Source organism: Diadema setosum, chromosome 4 (assembly GCF_964275005.1).
Source record: "Diadema setosum chromosome 4, eeDiaSeto1, whole genome shotgun sequence".
NCBI classification, from domain to species: domain Eukaryota; kingdom Metazoa; phylum Echinodermata; class Echinoidea; order Diadematoida; family Diadematidae; genus Diadema; species Diadema setosum.
The window spans coordinates 43,528,355-43,549,437 of record NC_092688.1 but is presented as its reverse complement, the minus strand read 5'-3'; the positions used below and the strand labels follow the sequence as shown (position 1 = coordinate 43,549,437).

Here is a 21,083-nt window from a genome sequence, read left to right as displayed (position 1 = left end):
TGCTCCAAATGGTCTGAAACGTGTGCAAAAAAAATTTGAGCTCGATTTGAGCATACAAATATTTCAACGCGCGCGTACGCGCACGTTTGAAGAGAAAATATGAATTTTGATAATATGAGTAAAATGCGCATAAATTGAAATGTATGTGACGTAAATTTCATTGCAAAATTCTATTCCATTAATGAGATATGAATGAGAATGTGTTTTCATATAATGACGTCATAGTGACGTCACGGTCGACTGATCACTATGATTTTACTTGATCTGCCGTCTTTGGGACATGATACATATATGGTATAAGTTTGACATTGAAAGGAAATGCACTTTCTGAGCTAACCGCTGCACAAATTTTGGTTAGAAATAAAGAAGAACTAGAACCGGAATTTGTCAAGACTGACAAATTAGGTGATCCGATTTTTTTTTAATCAATGATTCGAGTCCTGATCGCAATAGGCATGACCATATAGGTTTTATCTGTGTTTACAGACATTGGCCGTGTGGTATTTGGATTCTCATTTAGAAAAGAGAGTCAGGTCTGCCCTCTTTGGTACCAAATTCGGTGTACACTATAACGAAGATACAGAATGAAGTATATTTGACCATTGACCCAACTTTGCACAGCCAAGATGGCATCACATTCTGAGCTAAAAGTGGTTATTTTGTGAAATGATTCTTGTAACATGGTCTTTGCGTGTGCAAAATATGGGAAAGATAGGACATGTATTCACCAAGATACAGGTTGAAACATTTATGACCTTTGACCCTAATTTACATACCCAAGATGGTGTCTGGTCAAGTAGTTGTTATTTTATGAAATAATGTACGTGACATGAACTAAGCATGTGCAAAATATTGGGATGATAGGGGCTGTTTTTCTTGAGTTATTGCAAAGAAAGTAGCAGAAAGAAAGAAATATGTCAATACATCGAAGAACCAAGTTTTTTAACGTGGTCCAGACATCGTATGAAAAAAAGAAGATGAACATTACGATAGCGCAAAGTCTCAGCTACAACATATGAAAATCTGGGAAAAATTCACCGAAGGGTAAGTGAGCTATAGTGCTCGATAAAGACAATTATATCAATTTTCACATCTAGAAAAATTCCCTCCCATAGAGATAACACGTCATAGCAAAGATACAGAAAGAACTACATATGACCTTTGACCCCACTTTGCACAAACAAGACGGCATCTGAGTAAAAAGTGGTTATTTTATGAAATACTTCTTGTAACATGGTCTTTGCGTGTGCAAAATATGGGAAAGATAGGACATGCATTTATCAAGATACAGGATAAAACATTTATGACCTTTGACCCTACACAATAACTAACCCTACACAATATGGTGTCCAATTCAAGTAGATGTTATTTTATGAAATAATGTACGTGACATGAACTAAACATGTGCAAATGGGGGTGATAGGGGCTATTTTATTTGAGTTGTTGCAAAGAAAGTTGTAGAAAGAAAGAAATATCTTGATATTACACATCGATGATAAGCCTTAATTTCAGCCAAAATTTTTAACGTGATCCTGACATTGCATGAAAAAACGGAGGACACTCACAAGATAGCGCAGTCTCAGCTACAACATATTAAAATGTGGGAAAAATTTTGTTTATTTCCATCATTCCACAAGGATAAAAAAACACATGACATATAAAAACAAAACAACGTTAATTCAAGGTATTGTTACATTCATATGCTATACAAATCAGCACAAAGTACACAACTGTAATGATGAAAAATGGAATGCACATAAGAAAGCCTTTAAATGGTTTGTAAGACTGTGCATACCTAATAGTGTATAGAAACAGATTTGAATTGAGAAAACAAACAAGCAAAAACATACAGAAACAAACAAACAAACAAATCAACATGGTCAAAATACATAAGGATATCACACAAAATCTAAAACCGATACTTTCACATAGAACTTCAGTATAAACTCAGAAGAATCTTTTTATACTGTTTTTTAAAAATATTATGAAATTGTACATTAAAAACATGGTTCACGTTCAAATCCTTCCACAATACAGGTCTAGTATACCGTAATAAATATTTGGACCTATCATTTGAGAAAGACCATCGGTGAATCTGGTATCATGATCCAGTATAATGAGTGTGAACATCAGCATTAATCATGAACATATTCATAAAATACGGAGGGAGAGATTGTGAATGATAACGTTGCATCAACGAGGCAATTTGCATCTTATTTATACATTTGTATCTATTAACTTCAGAGTTTTCAATGATTTACAGTAAATAATTCAGATGTAGGCGCTTGATATGTAGAGCCAGTGCAGATACGTATAGCCTTCTTTTGTAAAACTATCAACTTTTGGAAGTGGGAAGAATATGTATTCCCCAGATAGAATTACAATATGTCAAATGTGATAAAACATGAGAATTATATAAGATGAATAATATAGACTTTGGCAATTCATATTTCAACCGGTTTAAAATTCCAACAAAACGAGACACTTTTTGGCAAACAGAATTAATATGTTCCTTCCAACTTAAAGTGCTATTGTAGTCAATGTGACACCAAGAAAATTTACAGAATCATAAAACATTAAAGAATCTGAATCTATTTTGACAGACAGATTGCCAATTTCCTGTTGTACACCTTTCCTTTTAAAACGGATACACTATGTCTTGCTAATATTCAAAAATAATTCATTTGTTTTAAACCATGAAGATATCTGAGCCAAACTTCTATTCAAGTTACAAATCAACACATTGATATCTTTATGAGATGCAAGGACTGTAGAATCATAAGCGTATAAAATAAAACGACAATCAGAACAAACATTTACAATATCATTAATATACAATAAAAACAATAATGGCCCAAGAACTGAGCCCTGGGGTACTCCTGTGCTAATGATTTTTTGTGTGGATGTACAAGAATTAAATACAGTGTAATGTTTCCTATCTAACAGATATGATTTAAACCAGTCAAAAAAACACACCTCGTATTCCATAATAATATAATTTTTGCAACAAAATATAATGTGAAAGAGAATTCAAAGCTTTTGATAAATCCATAAAGACTGCAATGACCTCATTCCCCGAATTTAACTCATCCAGGATTCGATCATGAATTTCAATAATGGCAAGGTCCGTAGAATGATTGTGACGAAAACCATACTGGCTGTCATACAATGTACAACACATTATGTTTAATTAAAAATAAATATAATCTATCAAACACCAATCTCTCTAAAATTTTAGAAAAACAGGGTAAAATTGATACTGGGCGATAGTTATTGCACAAACTTGGATCACCTTTTTTAAAAACTGGAACGGTCTTGGCAAGTTTCATTTCAGATGGTATAATACCAGTACTGAGTGAGGAATTAAAAATATGATGTAAAGGTTGAACTATATACGGTAATACATGTTTGAAAACAGTTGGGCTGATGTCATCATAATTATCCACTGCTCTTCCCGTTCTTCAACAGTTTACCAGTTCTGATTATTTCTTCCTCTGTCACTGGCTTAAAAAATAAAGAATGAGACAGTGGTTCTTGCAGATATCCATAAAAATCATCAGTTCTTCCACTGTCAATCTCACTATTAACTTTAGATCCAGTATGAATAAAAAAATCATTAAAACGTTCACAAATTACATCAGAATCTCTACAATGTTTACCATCAAATGTGATGCCTTCACTATGCACATTATTTTTCTTACCGAGTATAGAATTTATATGAAACCACATCTTTTTTGAATTATTTTTTACTGAGTCAAATTTATTAAAATAATAATTCCTTTTTGCTCTTCGCAAACAAGCTGTAACATGATTACGTAATTTCTTGTATTTTTCATATCTATATTCTGACGGGCATTGAAGATATTCTCTATAAACTTTGTTTTTCTTATTGATGATCTTTAAAATACGAGAGGTTACCCATGGTTTCCTACTTTTCTTACATTTCTTCACATGCTTAATAATTTTCGGAAAGTGTGTGTTATATATAAACCTGTAAATATTGCACAAAATACATTATATGCTGCATCAGGATCATCTTCCTTATACACATCTGACCAATCTGTTGTTTTCAACCCTTCTTTTACCTCACCGATACTTGCCCTCGTTACATTCCTGTAACAAAAGGATACCTGCTCAACATTATCATCACAGACAGCTTCATTAGATAAATAGAATACAGGAAAATGATCTGATATTTCAGTCAATAAAATACCACACAGATTACAGTATCCCACATCATTTGTATAGATGTTGTCGATAAGAGTGGCCGATAATGAATTCACCCTTGTGGGTTTGTCTATAGTTGAGCAAAACCCAGATGAAACAACTGTATTAACAAAATCAAATACCTGTGCATTGTCTTGTTTTTTCATCAAATCAATATTAGTATCTCCCATTAAAGGTACACTTTTTTACTCTTCCAATCCTCAGTGTTCAACAAGTTATCAAAGAAAGATGTAAATGCAGACACTGATGATTTGGGCTGTCGATACACAACTCCTACAATTATATTATTACGGGATTTACGTTCAATTTCTACAATCAGATAATAAACACCGTCACATTCCTCATACATGTAATTATTCTTTAACATAAAATTCAAGCTTTCATGTATAAACAAACCAACTCCACCACCACGGCCACTGGGTCTATCCACATGGACAAATTTGTAGCCATCAATCACAAATGGTAAAGTCAAAGATGAGTTTATCCATGTCTCTGATATCCCTATCACTGAGAACGAAAATTGGATACTTGAGATATAACTGTGAATTTGATCAAAATTTCGGGACAAACTCCTTGCATTAAAATGTAACATACTAAAATTATCTGTTAACATTAATTGCTGAACTGTTACCTCAAACTCGTTACCCAGATAATACTTGACTACACTTGAGTGAGTTTCTTCATTTTCAACAACATTTTCATTTTGTTCACTACAGAAATTGGAAGATGTAGTTGATTCTTCCTGAAAAACAGATGTTAAGGGAGAAACCCTCACATCATCATGCACTATTAATGGAGTATCTGTATGTAAAGTATCTGAGGTTCCGTTGTCTTCGACCACTTGAGTAATCAAACTATTACAAGGCTCAAACATTTGGGGAAAAAAAAGAAAAAAGAAAAGAAGTGCAAAAGTTATACAGAAAATCAGAGATATACAAGTGTGTACATATAATTCAAAAAGAAAAAAAAAATATACAAAATTCAACAAAATACCCAATATTTGAGTGCCTATTTGGGATCAATTTAGGCCCATGTCAAAGCTTTTCCAAGTCACATTTACTAAGGATGGTCTTCTTTATTGTCTTTCTGTTTGTTGCTGGCAACAAAGTTTGACGGCTGGGATGTCGCGATGTCGTTGCGGGGGGCAACACGATGCGATCTGTCAAGATAATTGAGAGTAATGGGCACATCGAGCTGGTCGGAACAGAGCTGGCGGATGAGTTGGTCTGTGTCTTCTAGTCTGCTCTCTTTGACACCATGGAACTTCAATAGTTGCGGCGGAAATATTGCTCTGCTTCATTCATCGTCAGTTTAAGATTGTTGACAGCTGTTGCTTGATCATCAAGACGGTGGTGAGATGTTTTATTTCAGCATCTTTTGCTTTGAGGGATGCTTCCAGGTCAAAGATGCAGCCATTATGTTGATCGGACTTCTCCTTGAGACTGGTGCACTTTTGCTCAACTAGGTCAAGGCGCTGGACAAACTTTGTCATTTGTTTATTCATGGCTTTCTCAACAGCTTCTTCGATGGCTTTAAGGAAATCAGGACTCTGGATACACTCTCCAAAAGCCTGAATGATTGCTTCAGTACTTGTGGCTTTCCCTTTGCGGGTCTCCATATTGGGGTATCAGGTGCGACAGACAGTGTGACAGTAGTACTGGAATCTGGAGTGATGACTATTACGGTGCTATACTCAGTGATGAACAGAAATGGCGAGGTCAGGCATACTGACTGCAGAGAAGCAGCCAGTGGACTGTACAACTTGTAGCTGTAATCCACATTTGCACTCTGAGACTATGATTGTAGAGCATACATAAGTCAATTCATCTTCACTTCGAGGTAGGTCTAATACTCTTATATACCGTCACGTGAAGAACACTTGTGATAGTCATTTGGTGATAATCACGGGAGGTTTTGAGTTCTGAGAAGATGAGGCTTAACTTCAGATGTCACATGAGATACTCAGTAGTCTACAAGCAGTACACTGTGTAGCTAGGCGACTGATGTACGTACAACTTGCTTGCACATAGCATTCAGCACCGCTACAGACACACGTATGCACAGTACACAGCACAGTTCAGTAGCCGTAGGACATGTATAACTAACACTCGGTAGGCCTATCAGTTTATCCAAGCACACTGTGCATTGACATTGATTAAGTTCAGGGTTTCCACGGATATAAGGCTGAGAGACACAGGTCACTGTAGCAAGAGGTCCTGTGGTGTATGCAATATCAGAAAAAAACTTACAGTAGATCGTCATTGTCACTGCAATTTCTGCATGAAGAACTGGTGGTCCATGACACGAAGATGAATGTGTGGGACTATAGCGCGAAAGACTGTTGTTTGCAGCGGTGTTTCTTCTTCTTCTTCTTCCAGTCTGGTACAGTCCGCCTCTGTGTTTGCAGCAAGGAACCACAAAATTCATGTTCAGCAGGTCCAGATGCATGAAATCACAGATAAATCAGTTGCATTATGTCTTTAGCTCTCAGAATGTGAGGCAGAGGCACAGCGATGGTATGTCCATCCGTGTGATTTCTTGTGATTTTCTGGCATACATAGGCATACACAGGCATACATAGGCACACATGGTGAAATATGGTGAAATTCACCGGCTCGATAAAGACAATCTGTCCTCCGTAGACAGACGGAAGGTACCAGTACCCATTGCTGTGTGGATATTCTTAACCACTCTCTCTATGGAAAATTGGGTGAGGTACCTCACCCTTCTCGATTGCGTCTAATTCACGGCCCTAGGTCGGCAAATTTAAGCTTGTACAGTTAAATCAACTATTCAAGAATAGACTTCACACACCACATTAATGAATAATCCAACATTTCGGTCGAATTTTCAACGTAAAACACACATCAACCAGCCTGTTGCGTCGTCACGTTCAAACTTGTGTGAATGTAAAAAAGCTGTCAGAAATTTGGTTTACAACGACGTTTGATCTGTGCGCGATGCTCCACACAGGAGCCGGGATCATTGACTTCGGTCTGTATACGGAGGGGATCCGTGAAGCCAGACGTAGTATTCACCAAGATACAGGATGAAACATTTATGACCTTTGATCCTAATTTACATACCCAAGACGGTGTCCGATCAAGTAGTTGTTTTTTACTGAAATAATGTACGTGACATGAACTAAACATGTGCAAAATATGGGGGCGATAGGGGCTGTTTTTTTTAAGTTATTGCAAAGAAAGTTGCAGAAAGGAAGAAATATCTCAATACATCGAAGATAAGCTTTAATTTCAACCAAGTTTTTGGACGTGATCCCGACATCGTACGAAAAAACGAAGGGCACACATACGATAGCTCAAAGTCTCAGCTACAACATATTAAAATTTGGGAGAAATTCACCGAAGTATAAGTGAGCTAGTGCTCGATAAAGATAGTCATATCAATTTTCATTTCCAGAAAAACTGCACTCCCTTAGAGATAACACGTAAACTGGTCAAATTTGACAAGGTTACTTTCAATCCATTTTTACGAGGCGATGACGTCATCCAATCAAAATGTTGTTTTTACATTAATGAAAGAACATTTCATAAGCTACAACATACTGAAATCTGGGTGTAAATTGGCAAAGGATAAGTGAGATACGCTCGAGTGAACTTGAAATTTGATGACGTCATTTTGAAAATTTACTTTTTTTACTTTATTAAGAAATTTGATATCTTTTAATCATTTTGCCAGCATCGCCAACCCATGAAATACCATGTACAACTCATCAGCTTTCAGAATATGTAAAGAAAATTGGGGGTCACCGTCCATCCTGACGAGTAAAATCGGATTTAAAATTGGCGTTTTTTTGGCATCGTTGCACTGTATATCGCCCTTGACGCGCGCGCGGAATTTCAACTTTGACAGGCCCGTATGACGTCATATTGAGTCGGATTGACATGGAACTTGGTAGAAATATTCCTTGACATTTCAGGCATCCGATAAGTGTACAAAAACGGGAAATTTTCATTGAATATGAGCTGTGCGTGCGTATATGTGCGCGCGCGTACGCGTCCGTCCAATTTTTTCAATTTTTCAAAAAATGCTCCAAATGGTCTGAAACGTGTGCAAAAAAATTTTGAGCTCGATCTGAGCATACAAATATTTCAACGCGCGCGTACGCGCGCGTTTTGAGATAAAGATGAATTTTGAGAATACGAGTAGAATACGCTTGACTTGAAATATATGTGACGTAAATTTCAATGAAAAATTCCATTTCATTAATGAGATATGATAGAGAATGTGTTTTCATATAATGACGTCATAGTGACGTCACGGTCGACTGATCACTTTGATTTTAGTTCGATTGCCGTCTTTGGGAGACGATACATATATGGTATAAATTTGAAATTGATAGGAAGAGGACTTTCTGAGCTAATCGATGCACAACTTTTGGGGAGAAATAACAAAGAATCCGTACAGATACAGAAGGTGATCCGAAGGATACTCGGATCACCTAATAAAAAGAAGAACAAACTAGAGATTGTAATTTGTCATCACTGACAAATTAAGGTGATCCGATTTTTTTTTTTATCAATGATTCGAGTCCTGATCGCAATAGGCATGACCATACAAGTTTCATCTGTGTTTAGAGACATTGGCCGTGTGATGTTTGCATTCTCATTTAGCAAAGGGAGTCATATCTGCCATGTTAGGTACCAAATTCTGTATACACTATAACGAAGAAACAGCAACAAGTACATATGACCTTTGACCCACCTTTGCACTCCCAAGATTGCATCTGATGAAATAGTGGTTATTTTGTGAAATGATTCTCGCGACATCGTCTATACGTGTGAAAAATATGGGAAAGGTAGGACAGGTATTCACTAAGATACATGATGAAACATTTATGACCTTTGACCCTAATTTACATACCCAAGATGTTGTCCGATCTAGTAGTTGTTATTTTATGAAATAATGTACGAGACATGAACTAAACATGTGCAAAATATGGGGGTGATAGGGCGTGTTTTTCTTGAGTTATTGCAAAGAAAGTTGCAGAAAGAAAGAAATATCTCAATACATAGAAGATAAGCTTTAATTTCAACCAAGTTTTTATCGTAATCCCGACATCGTATGAAAAGACGAAATAAACAAAACGATAGCGCAAAGTCTCAGCAACAACATATTAAAATCTGGGAGAAATTCACGGAAGGGTAAGTGAGCTAGTGCTCGATAAAGACAATCATGTCAATTTTCACATTAAAAAAAATTCCCTCCCATAGAGATAACACGTCATAACGAAGATACAAAAAGAAGTACATATGACCTTTGACCTCAATTTGTACAGACAAGATGGCATCTGAGTAAAAAGTAGTTATTTTGTGAAACGATCCTTGTAACATGGTCTTTGCGTGTGCAAAATATGGGAAAGATAGGACATGTATTCACTAAGATACTGGGTGAAACACTTATGACCTTTGACCCTAATTTACATACCCAAGATGGTGTCCGATCAAGTAGTTGTTATTTTATGAAATAATTCACGTCACATGAACTAAACATGTGCAAAATATGGAAGTGATAGAGGCCGTTTTTCTTGAGTTATTGCAAAGAAAGTTGCAGAAAGAAAGAAATATTTCAATACATCGAAGATAAGCTTTAATTTCAACCAAGTGTTTTGACGTGATGCAGACATCGTATGAAAAAACGAAGGGCACACTCACGATAGCGCAAAGTCTCAGCTACAACATATTAAAATCTGGGAGAAATTCACCGAAGCATAAGTGAGCTAGTGCTCGATAAAGATAGTCATGTCAATTTTCATTTCCATAAAAACTGCACTCCCATAGAGTTAACACGTAAACTGGTCAAATTTGACAAGATTACATTCAATCCATTTTTACGAGGTGATGCCGTCATCTAATCAAAATACCGTTATTACGTTAATGAAAGAGCATTTAATAAGCTACAACATACTGAAATCTTGGTGAAAATTGACAAAGGATTAGTGAGATACGCTCGAATGAACTTGAAATTTGATGACGTCATTTCGAAAATTTACTTTTTTTACTTTATTAAGAAATTTGATATCTTTTAATCATTTTGTCAGCATTGCCACCCCATGAAATGACATGTACAACTCATCAGCTTTCAAAATATGTACAGAAAATGGGGGGTCACCGTCCATCCTGACGAGTAAAATCGGATTCAAAATTGGCAGTTTTTTGGCATAGTTGCACTGTATATCGCCATTGACGCGCGCGCGGAATTTCAACTTTGACGGGCCCGTATGACGTCATATTGAGTCGGATCGACTTGAAACTTGGTAGAAATATTCCTTGACATTTCAGTCATCCGATAAGTGTAAAAAAACGGGAAATTTCTATTGCATATGAGCTGTGCGTGCGTATATGTGCGCGCGCGTACGCGTCCGTCCAATTTTTTCAATTTTTCAAAAAATGCTCCAAATGATCTGAAACGTGTGCAAAAAAAATTTGAGCTCGATTGGAGCATGTCAACATTTTAACGTGCGCGTACGCGCACGGTTTAAGTGTAAACTGAAATTTGAGAAAATGTGTAGAGTGCGCTTGATTTGAACTATATGTGACGTAAATTTCATAGAAAAATTCCATTCCATTAATGAGATATTAATGAAAATGTGCTTTCATATAATGACGTCATAGTGACGTCACGGTCCATTGATCACAATGATTTTACAAAATCTGTCGTCTTTGTGACATGATACATATATGGTATAATTTTGAAATTGATAGGCAGAGGACTTTCTGAGTTAATCTCTGCACAACTTTTGTCCAGAAATAAAGAATCAGTACAGATACAGAAGGTGATCCGAAGGATACTCGGATCACCTAACTAGAACCGGAATTTGTCAAGACTGACAAATTAGGTGATCCGATTTTTTTTTTAATCAATGATTCGAGTCCTGATCGTAATAGGCATGACCATATAGGTTTTATCTGTGTTTACAGACATTGGCCGTGTGATATTTGGATTCTCATTTAGAAAAGAGAGTCAGGTCTGCCATCTTTAGTACCAAATTCGGTGTACACTATAACGAAGATACAGAATGAAGTATATTTGACCATTGACCCAACTTTGCACAGCCAAGATGTCATCACATTCTGAGCAAAATGTGGTTATTTTGTGAAATGATTCTTTTAACATGGTTTTTGCGTGTGCAAAATATGGGAAAGATAGGACATGTATTCACCAAGATACAGGTTGAAACATTTATGACCTTTGACCCTAATTTACATACCCAAGATGGTGTCTGGTCAAGTAGTTGTTATTTTATGAAATAACGTACGTGACATGAACTAAACATGTGCAAAATATGGGGATGATAGGGGCTGTTTTTCTTGAGTTATTGCAAAGAAAGTAGCAGAAAGAAAGAAATATCTTATTACATCGAAGAACCAAGTTTTGTAACGTGGTCCAGACATCGTATGAAAAAAAAAAAGAAGGGGAACATTACCCTTATAAAAAAAAACCATGGTTTTACAACCGTAACTATGGTATAACCATGGTTATGGACGGTTTTACAATGGATCGATGGTAGTCCATGATTTTTAATTCATATCCATGGTAAATGTGTGGCGAAAGTGTGGTAATACCATTGTTAAAATACCATAGTTATGATAACATGATAAAACTTTCATTTTACGACGGTTTTAAAACCATGGTGAAAAAATCATTGTTATACCACAGTTTTAAGAAATTAAAAAAACAATGGTGAGAAAACCACGACAAAACCATCGTTCTACTTTGGTAAAAATAACATAGTAATATAACAATGGTTGTAACCATGGTTTCACAATAGTATAAAAACAATGGTTAGGAAACCATGGTGTAACTCTCGTTCTACCAAGGTTGAAAACCATCGTTATTAAACCATGATTTCATCATGGTTTTATGATAGTGTAAAAAAGATAGTAATAAAACCATGATTGTAACCATGGTATTATGATAGCACAAAAACACTAGTTATAATACCATGGTTAAACTTTCGTTTTACAAAGGTTAAAAATGATGGGTATTAACCATGATATTAACCATGGTTTTATCATAGTTAAAAAATGATGGTTATATAACCATGGCTCTAACAGTGGTTTAATGAAAGTGTTTTAAAACCATGGTTAAAAAATCATCGTTATACCACAGTTTTAAGAAATTAAAAAAACAATGGCGAGAAAACCACAAGAAGACTATCGTTCTACTTTGGTCAAAATAACATAATAATATAACAATGGTTGTAACCATGGTTTCACAATAGTATAAAAACAATGGTTAGGAAACCATGGTGTAACTCTCGTTCTACTAAGGTTGAAAACCATCGTTATTAAACCATGATTTCATCATGGTTTTATGATAGTGTAAAAAAGATAGTAATAAAACCATGATTTCAACCATGGTATTATGATAGCACAAAAACACTAGTTATAATACCATGGTTAAACTTTCGTTTTACAAAGGTTAAAAATGATGGGTATTATAACCATGATATTAACCATGGTTTTATCATAGTTAAAAATGATGGTTATATAACCATGGCTCTAACAGTGGTTTAATGAAAGTGTTTTAAAACCATGGTTAAAAAATTATCGTTATACCACAGTTTTAAGAAATTAAAAAAAAATGGTGAGAAAACCACAACAAGACTATCGTTCTACTTTGGTAAAAATAACATAATAATATAACAATGGTTGTAACCATGGTTTCACAATAGTATAAAAACAATGGTTAGGAAACCATGGTGTAACTCTCGTTCTACTAAGGTTGAAAACCATCGTTATAAAACCATGATTTCATTATGGTTTTATGATAGTGTAAAAACAATAGTTATAAAACCATGATTTTAACCGTGGTTTTATGATAGCACAAAAACACTAGTTATAATACCATGGTTAAACTTCGTTTTACAAAGGTTGAAAACGATGGCTATTAACCATGATTATATTAACCATGGTTTTATCATAGTTAAAAAATGATGGTTAGGCTATATAACCATGACTTTAACAGTGGTTTAACAAAAGTGTGAAAACAACGGTTTTAAACAATCGTTCAAATTCCATTTTAGCAAGGAAAACGATGGTCATAGCTACACCAGGATTTGAACCATGGTTTTATCATAGTGTGATGTGCAAAGGATGGTTATGAAACATTGATTGGTTCTACGAACCGTGGTTTCATGATAGTGAAGAGGCGGTTAAAAAGCCATATGATTTTCACCATGGTTGTATGATAGCTCATAAGAACAGTGGTTATAAAACCGTGGTTTAACTTTTGTTTACCCACGGTTGAAAAAGTGGTTATTTTTTAACAATCAATGGTTTCAACCGTGGTTTCATGCTGATCAGATATAGACTAGAGTGCGGAAAAACCATATTCTAGAATTTCTAACCATGGAACCTTGTATGATAGCATAAGAACAGTGGTTATTAAACCATGGTTTTAATAACTTTTTGTTTTACCAAAGTTTAAACCACGTGCACTAGCCATGATTATTGAATGATGTCGATCACAAAAATCAATATGAAAACTCATAATTTGATGGCCGCAATGCCAATGCAAGTCATGACGGACATTCATCTAACGCAACCACCAGCACCCGTTTGGCTTCAACAGGATTATGTAAACAAACAGTAGTCTTACCATTGCAAACAAAAAGCTGCTTCACTTGCTTGATTTACAGCATTCCTAAAATGCAACATCTATTCACTACGGAATAAAGCACATAAAAAACCTTAAATGAGATTACATACTCGTGAAAAAAATAAAAAAAGGTAGTAACCCATTGCCGCCCGTTCGATCCCCGTAGCTTTGACATACATCATACATGTACACACAACAATAGAAAACTACATATGAATGCAATCGGCATGTAGTAATTGTGTACGATGAATGGGAGATCCGGGTTGTTGATATGAGGCTCGTTCGTACCAAAGATCACAACAAAAATATATTTCAAAATATATGGAGCATAAAAAATATTGACACATTAAAAAAAATTTAATTCGCAATAAGAAAAAGTTTTAAACATATATTTTTTAATTCAAAACCAAAAAATTAATGATTACAAGTTTTCTTGATAATAATGTAACGTAAGAGGTCATGTGCGTGTTGTTGTTGTCGCTGATTGAACCTTACGTGTATGTACTGCTGAACCGTTAGTCCGCGACCGCGCTCAAAAACCACACACACGGCTACGATGATTTGCTGTTCATCATTTCAAACGCTCTTTCGTGATGATCTCTGACCGGAGTCAAACATCTCGACGTACGAACCATCTGATATTTTCAGAAATGGCTAGCAAACGGCCCCTAAGAAAAAGAGGAACTGCTCCTTTGGGATTCTTCGAGGAAGGTTGGTCAACGTAACTTTTAATACATTATTAGTAGACCTAATCTTAGCTAAAATAATTACCACTGATACCAGCGAGATTTGCATTGAATTGTCCCGACCGACCCGGGGCCGGCAGCGGCCCTGCCCCTGCTGTGCAAATTTCGCATGATCGTATCAAGTGGGGATAACCAGTCCAGTAGACTGTTCTGTATCTGAAAGTGTGACTGAGTCTGTGAGTGTGAGAGTATGACATGAGAGCTCAAGAGTTTGGAATGAGTTGTTCTAACTCAGCTACTGTATATGTACTGAACTGTTAGTGTTACTGTGTCACGTAAATTCTACAAGTTATCTACGTTAACTAGATTCTATACACAACCCAGTCGCTGTAGACAGTGTAGATCTAGTAATGGTTGGGGCACCACCTATCGGCAGGGCACCTTCCCATCGGCACCCTGCGTATCATGGCTGTTTGCTTATAGAACGAAAAGGTACGCACGGGATTGAGTGTCATGAGTTATAAAAACAATAAAAACGAAGAAACGAAAATCAAACTCAAACAAACCAAGCTAAAAATTACACATCCGCTCAGTAACGACGCATGGCTGTGAAATTCACGTGTATTACCTATGCTGTGAAATTCACGTGTATACCTATGGAGGTTAGGGGGTGCCGATCGCAAGGTTCCCTTTTTAGCTGCGCGAAGAAAACGAAACGCACGCGCTAAAATTGCGCTATTTTAAAACGGAGATTCATAATCAACGAGACAAAACTGCAGTATTTATGGCATATTTGAGGTAAGAATTAGGCGGATTTGTGTTATATTTTTAGAATAAACAAGCTACCACAGATCTTTAGGGTGACGATACGTGGTACCCCCAACCCTACTAGTAGCGACAGGCTATAATTTATTCGCACAGCGTACTCTAACAGCATCTGGTCGGGCTAACAAGACGGTAGTCGGTAGTTCTAACAGTTAGGCGTAATCCCTAACAATGTTAGTAGGCATAGGCCTACCTCATATTGGGTGGTGATATCAGGTTCGGTGCAAGCTACATCAACAACACTATTTTCTTGTAACTCTGTTAGGACTTCTAGTGGTAACTGCTCCAGTGAATCAAGATAATCAGTAGAAGCTACGCTAAGACACAAGGGCTTACTCCTGCGAACTAGTACGCTCATGGGCGAAATACTGACGCCATTCCGCCATTGAAAGCAACAGACCGATAGATTGATTAGAGGGCGTACTGTATATTACGCGATCATGATATCAGTGCCGTATCACTGGGTCCTCGTATATCTGTCTCCCTTTCATTTTTCCCCATTTTAGGGGGCATACTTAACAGGGGAAGATATGTACCGATGTATGTACTTAGAATCTTGTTTTGTCGTAAAGAAATATCATTCCTGTCTAACCGTGAAATGTATTTGAAAAAAATGTCATTTACTTTCCAATCGCAATCTGCAGGCCCACAAAGTTTGAGCTGAAGTAGGTAGACCAAACTATGTTTCGGGAGGGAGAGAGAAATGAGATAGGTGGCGTTTGTCAGCTCAAATACAAACTTGCTGAGGGACTACTGATAAAAAAGTAATTACATTACTTCAATTTTTTTTTTTTTTACATATCGACAGAAAATATACTTTTTGTGATATTTTGAGGTCTGAAATGCAATTCTACCGCTGTGTGCTTCCTTTTAAAATGAAGAAAATGAAAGGAAGGTAGGGTTTGCTCCATAGGCTCACGTGTTTAAGAAGCTTGCGGTATTATTACTAAATTGGCTGCCATTGGGCTCCATGTTGGGCTCCCGCTCCATGCCGTACTACACCCGTTTGAGTGCGAAGTCGCGAGAGTACGCCCTCTTAGCTTCTATACTCTTTGATTGTGTCTCAGCACTAACTTAAGCACTGGCAGCCACTGGCACTGGCGATAAAACTGAAGTGAACTTGAAGTCCGTAGGTGCTGGTAGGATGACCTCAAAAATATGTCATAAATTTCTGGTTGCTAGTGCTGGGCAAACTTGTGAAAGATTCGTCTGTCCGAAGGAGGAGTCTTTTATTTTTTTTTTTTTTTGATGTTACTTATGGCTCTCTACCTCCGGACTATGTCTATAGGAGGGGATCCGTAAAGCCAGATGCAGTCTCTGCTCTGTGGAACATATCCCCGTCGACGAGATACAGACCAATCTTTCGGTCAAGTGCTGGGCTTGGTGTTGAAATCAAAGAATGTCGTCTGCTGCACCTAGCTCCGCCATTTCGTAGTGTAAGAGTTAGGCCTGTAGCATGTACATTTTATGCTAATGCAATGGTCACCCACGCCACGAAACGTAGGCCCTACACGAGCATGTGGCTTCATAAATCTGAGCCTGGAAGCATAAAATTAAATATTAAGTTGTGTTTTGAAGAATGGTTGAAATTTGGGGCATTTTAGTCTGTCTTCCTCACTTTGTGTCTAAAAACTAAGCAGTCCTGCATCTTTTAATATTCGAGTGTAATCATGCGCCATCACTTTTCGTCGTGCGATTCTCACGGACCATGCGATGCTGCGATTCCAACACCTATTGCTGGGGATCAATAACTTTGATAAGTATCGCTTAGTTAATCCAACCGTCGGTGTTGGAGCTCAATTTAAGTCAGTCATTTGGGAGCTAGCACTAGCACTGATCTTGAAATCCCCCAATGGCAAAGGATGCTGTATTTTGTAATTTGTATGTTATACCAGTATATCATTCACCTAACGGATTGTTGTGTGATTTTTCTGGCAAACCTTATTTTTCTTCTCTCAATCATTAATAGGTGTATTATTGTTATATCGTGTGTTGTTTTTTTTTTTTCCTCATCAGAATCAAAGATTGACTGTGCAAGTGGCTGATGTGAGAAGGTGTTTCCATAGAAGACTTGCAGTCCATAGAAGACTTGAGGTCCATCCATGACCATTGATCGTGCTGTCCACTAGCTTGCTCCTTTCATGGGTACAAGTACATGATACACATGCAGCGCTGATTTACATCAATATGTGTACATGGCATCCTCCTGGCTGAATTCTGGTGCAAAGAAGTGGATCATCTGATGTCATGTTTTTTCCCGTTTGACCATGTCATCAAGGAGAAGGTATTCCTTTTTCTTTGTTTCTTTATTTCAACCCAGTATGGTTCATTAGGAATTTGAGCATATCGCTGTAACATACCCAAATTCTTGTGCAACATCCTCAAAAACCAGCAGCATGCTATGCGACATTGTAGAATATTTGGGAGTCTTTTATTCCAGCAGTCATTTGGGAGCTAGCACAAGCACCAAACTTTAAATCATCCAATGCTGTATTTTGTATGTTACATCATTTTCCTGTGTGATTTTTCTGCCTAACCTTATTTCACTTCTCTCAATCATCACTATTATCGTTATGTTGTGTTATCTTTTTTTTTCCTCATCAGAATCAATGATTGATTGTGCCAGTGGCTGACACGAGAAGGTTTCTCCATAGAAGACTTGAAGTCCACCCATGACCATCGATCAGGCTGTCCCCTAGCTAGCTCCTTTCATGGGTACAAGTACATGCAGTGCTGATACGTGTATGGCATCCTCCTGGCTGAATTCTGGTGCAGAGAAGTCCATCTACTGATGTCATACTTTCTCCCGCTTTTCCATGTCATCAAGGGTAAGATACTCCTCTTTCTTTCTTTCTTTGTTTCTTTCTTTTTTTCAACCCATTATTAGTGTAGTTCATGAGGAATTTGAGCATTACACTGCAGCATACCCAAATTCTTGTGCAACATCCTCAAATACCAGCAGCATGCTATGCAGCATCCTAAAATATTGGCAACCTGCTTAAAATAGAATGTGATCAATTTTTGAAAAACATCAAATTACTCTAGGCAATTTGTGCACAATACATGATATGGAATGTTGAACGTAATGGCTTCACCTGTATGTGGCACTTAGGGGTTAAAATGATTGTAAAAGTACACTGTATTTTAAACAGTATCTCTCCAGCACATTAGAGTGATGAAATGATGGCTAGGTGTACCACATCAATCTAATCCCATTCTTATGTTTTTTTGCAAGGTAACTATTCTGTGCAAGAATTTTGTGTGTTGAGTATTTGAAGTAGAGTTTAACACGTACTACATGTTATTATTATTTTAAAAAAATAATAGCGTAATGAATAAATTCTCAGTTCGTTGCAGGAGTGATCTTCCCCAAGAAAATTCTCACGGCTCACGGTTGCAAAAGAAGGACATCTCAAGGCTCCACAACGACAAAGGGCACACTAACCAAGCTATATCAAGACCTAGTTCCTGCGAAGCCTCATCCAGAAGTTGCACCAAAGCTTACTGCTGGATAGTCTTGGACAGTAGAAGTACAAGGACAGTTTTTAAAGCATGTGAAGTGTGCATGTATGCTCTCATGTCAGGACTGTTGGTTGCTAGATAATTTTTTTTTTTTTTTTTTGATGCTGTTTTGTTCTGTTGTCCAGTGCTCCTGGTGTCACTTAAGTCCAAATTTGCATTATCTATACAATTCAAAGCTACTAATGATCATGTACATCAAACATGCACTAATATATGTACACTGTATTTAATTATCCAACTAATTCTTTGCAGGTGATATTCTTATAGTTTTAAATCATGTGACTGGCAATAAGCCATACCCACGTACAGTCAAGATGCTGCTCATGAAGCAATAAAAAGCTACTTTTCAATTGTAACAGCAAAGTGAGCAAATGTGCATTCTTATGTCTTATTTGTTGACTGAGGTTCAGTAAGAGTACATTTTCTTCATTGATTTGTTTACATAAACCTACAGTTTTGCAACTGGAAATAATGTGATATTTGTATGATACTTTGACTTCTCACACCCAGCTGCTGAAAAATAACTTTTGAATGTATAATCATAATTGACTGTTTCTACCCTTGTGTACTTTCTTATTCTAAAGGTGCCTAGACCCGGTAGTTGCTGCAGCGCTTTTGGATGAGAGTGCCGATCACCATTAGCATTGATACAAAGACTGCCGAAATTGAGCTGTCTTCAACGGTAAAGCGCGTAGGTGTTGATAGGTAATGTTGCCTTCATTGTCTTCTCTGCGTGTCAGACAGTCCGTAGAATTTGAATGCCAGGGTGCATGCTTTTTTGTTTGACTTCAGAGAAAAAAATATTAAAGCTGTCATCATCAGCAGTGGATTGGACTTCTTCGGACTCATGGAAATGGGTCAAAGCGTAAGCGCTAACGATAAAGAGGAGTCGATAGCATAGGTCTCTCAAGGAAGCTTGTGCCGTGCGCCGTGTACGCTAACGATAAAGAGGAGTCGATAGCATAGGTCTCTCAAGGAAGCTTGTGCCGTGCGCCGTGTAAGCAAGCAAACCACCGGGTCTATGTGCCTTTAAATGCTAATGACAGTACAGTCAACTCCAGTCAGTCAGTTTTGACTGAAAAAGCGCATCAAATTGGGCAATGTTTGACTTCTGCATGTTCAGAGGAATACACATGACTAGGCCATAAAAATTGGGACTTATTGGTTTCCTCAATTTGGCCATAGTGTATTCGATATACATGTATGTTTTGGGGAGAGCTTTGGCTGTGTGAAAGTCAATGCTGGTAAGAGCATCGACCTACATGTACTCGTTGCTACATATAGCTTCTTTTATTAAACAGTGAATCAATTAACACTTACAATCTGCACCCATCCACCAACACACACATGGAAGTCAGTTTTTAAATACAGCTGTACATATTTTTTAGACTATAGCTAGAAGGAAAATACATGTAATAGAGAATTGGTTTTCTCCTGTTTCAGAGTCCAGGTTCATATACATGTTTACAAATGTACTGTATCACAATACATATGTATAGGAATTGTAAGAATTATTATTCTGCTCCAGGTAATTTACTGAAAATATTTTTATTTCATCACTTTATGTGAAGACTCTACTGTGCTATTTATTGATCATTATTCATCAAATAGCAAAGCAATTGTGGAAAAATATATTTCTCCAACCAAATTTCCCCATGGTTTCTCAAAGTACTTGTGAAATACAACTGTAGTTAAAAATACATTTTTCTACGATATTGCACTGTGGTTAAATAGTGGGTTTACTATGTACAATGGATCATGGTTGTATCGTTATTTGGGTTGTAATTCTGTGGTTTGGCAGCTGTAAAACCATGTTTTCATCTTTTCCTAACCAAACTTTCACCTTTACCTAACCATGGTTTTACACTTCCTTAACCATGGTTTCACTTCTTCGTAACCATGGTTTGGGCACGGTAGAAACACAAGTGAGTGACCATGGTAAAACCACAGTAATGTCATGGTAAGTGCGTTCCAATTTACCACCTTTAAACCATGGTTACCATGGTTAACTTATGCTAAACCTATGGTTTAACCATGGCTACCATGGTTTAACCATAGTGCACCATTGTTTAACTATGGTTAAACTATGGTTAAACACTAGTGCACCATGGTTTGACCATAATTAAACCATATTGCCCTATGGTTAAACCATGAGTTTATCATGGTTTCATCTTTTCCTAACCGTAGTTTCACCATTTC

The 21,083-nt window shown here is 36.9% G+C and overlaps 1 long non-coding RNA gene and 1 pseudogene across 1 annotated transcript; one reads left to right on the top strand and one right to left on the bottom strand.

Moving 5' to 3' along the window:
• Positions 1 to 5,281: 5,281 nt before the first annotated feature.
• On the bottom strand, positions 5,282 to 5,945 carry LOC140227309 (uncharacterized; annotated as a pseudogene).
• Positions 5,946 to 14,416: 8,471 nt separating this feature from the next.
• Positions 14,417 to 19,229, top strand: LOC140227308 (uncharacterized). The gene is made up of 4 exons (XR_011901038.1): positions 14,417 to 14,562; positions 17,379 to 17,646; positions 17,967 to 18,190; positions 18,710 to 19,229. It is a non-coding gene; the product is annotated as an uncharacterized lncRNA (long non-coding RNA).
• Positions 19,230 to 21,083: the final 1,854 nt, after the last annotated feature.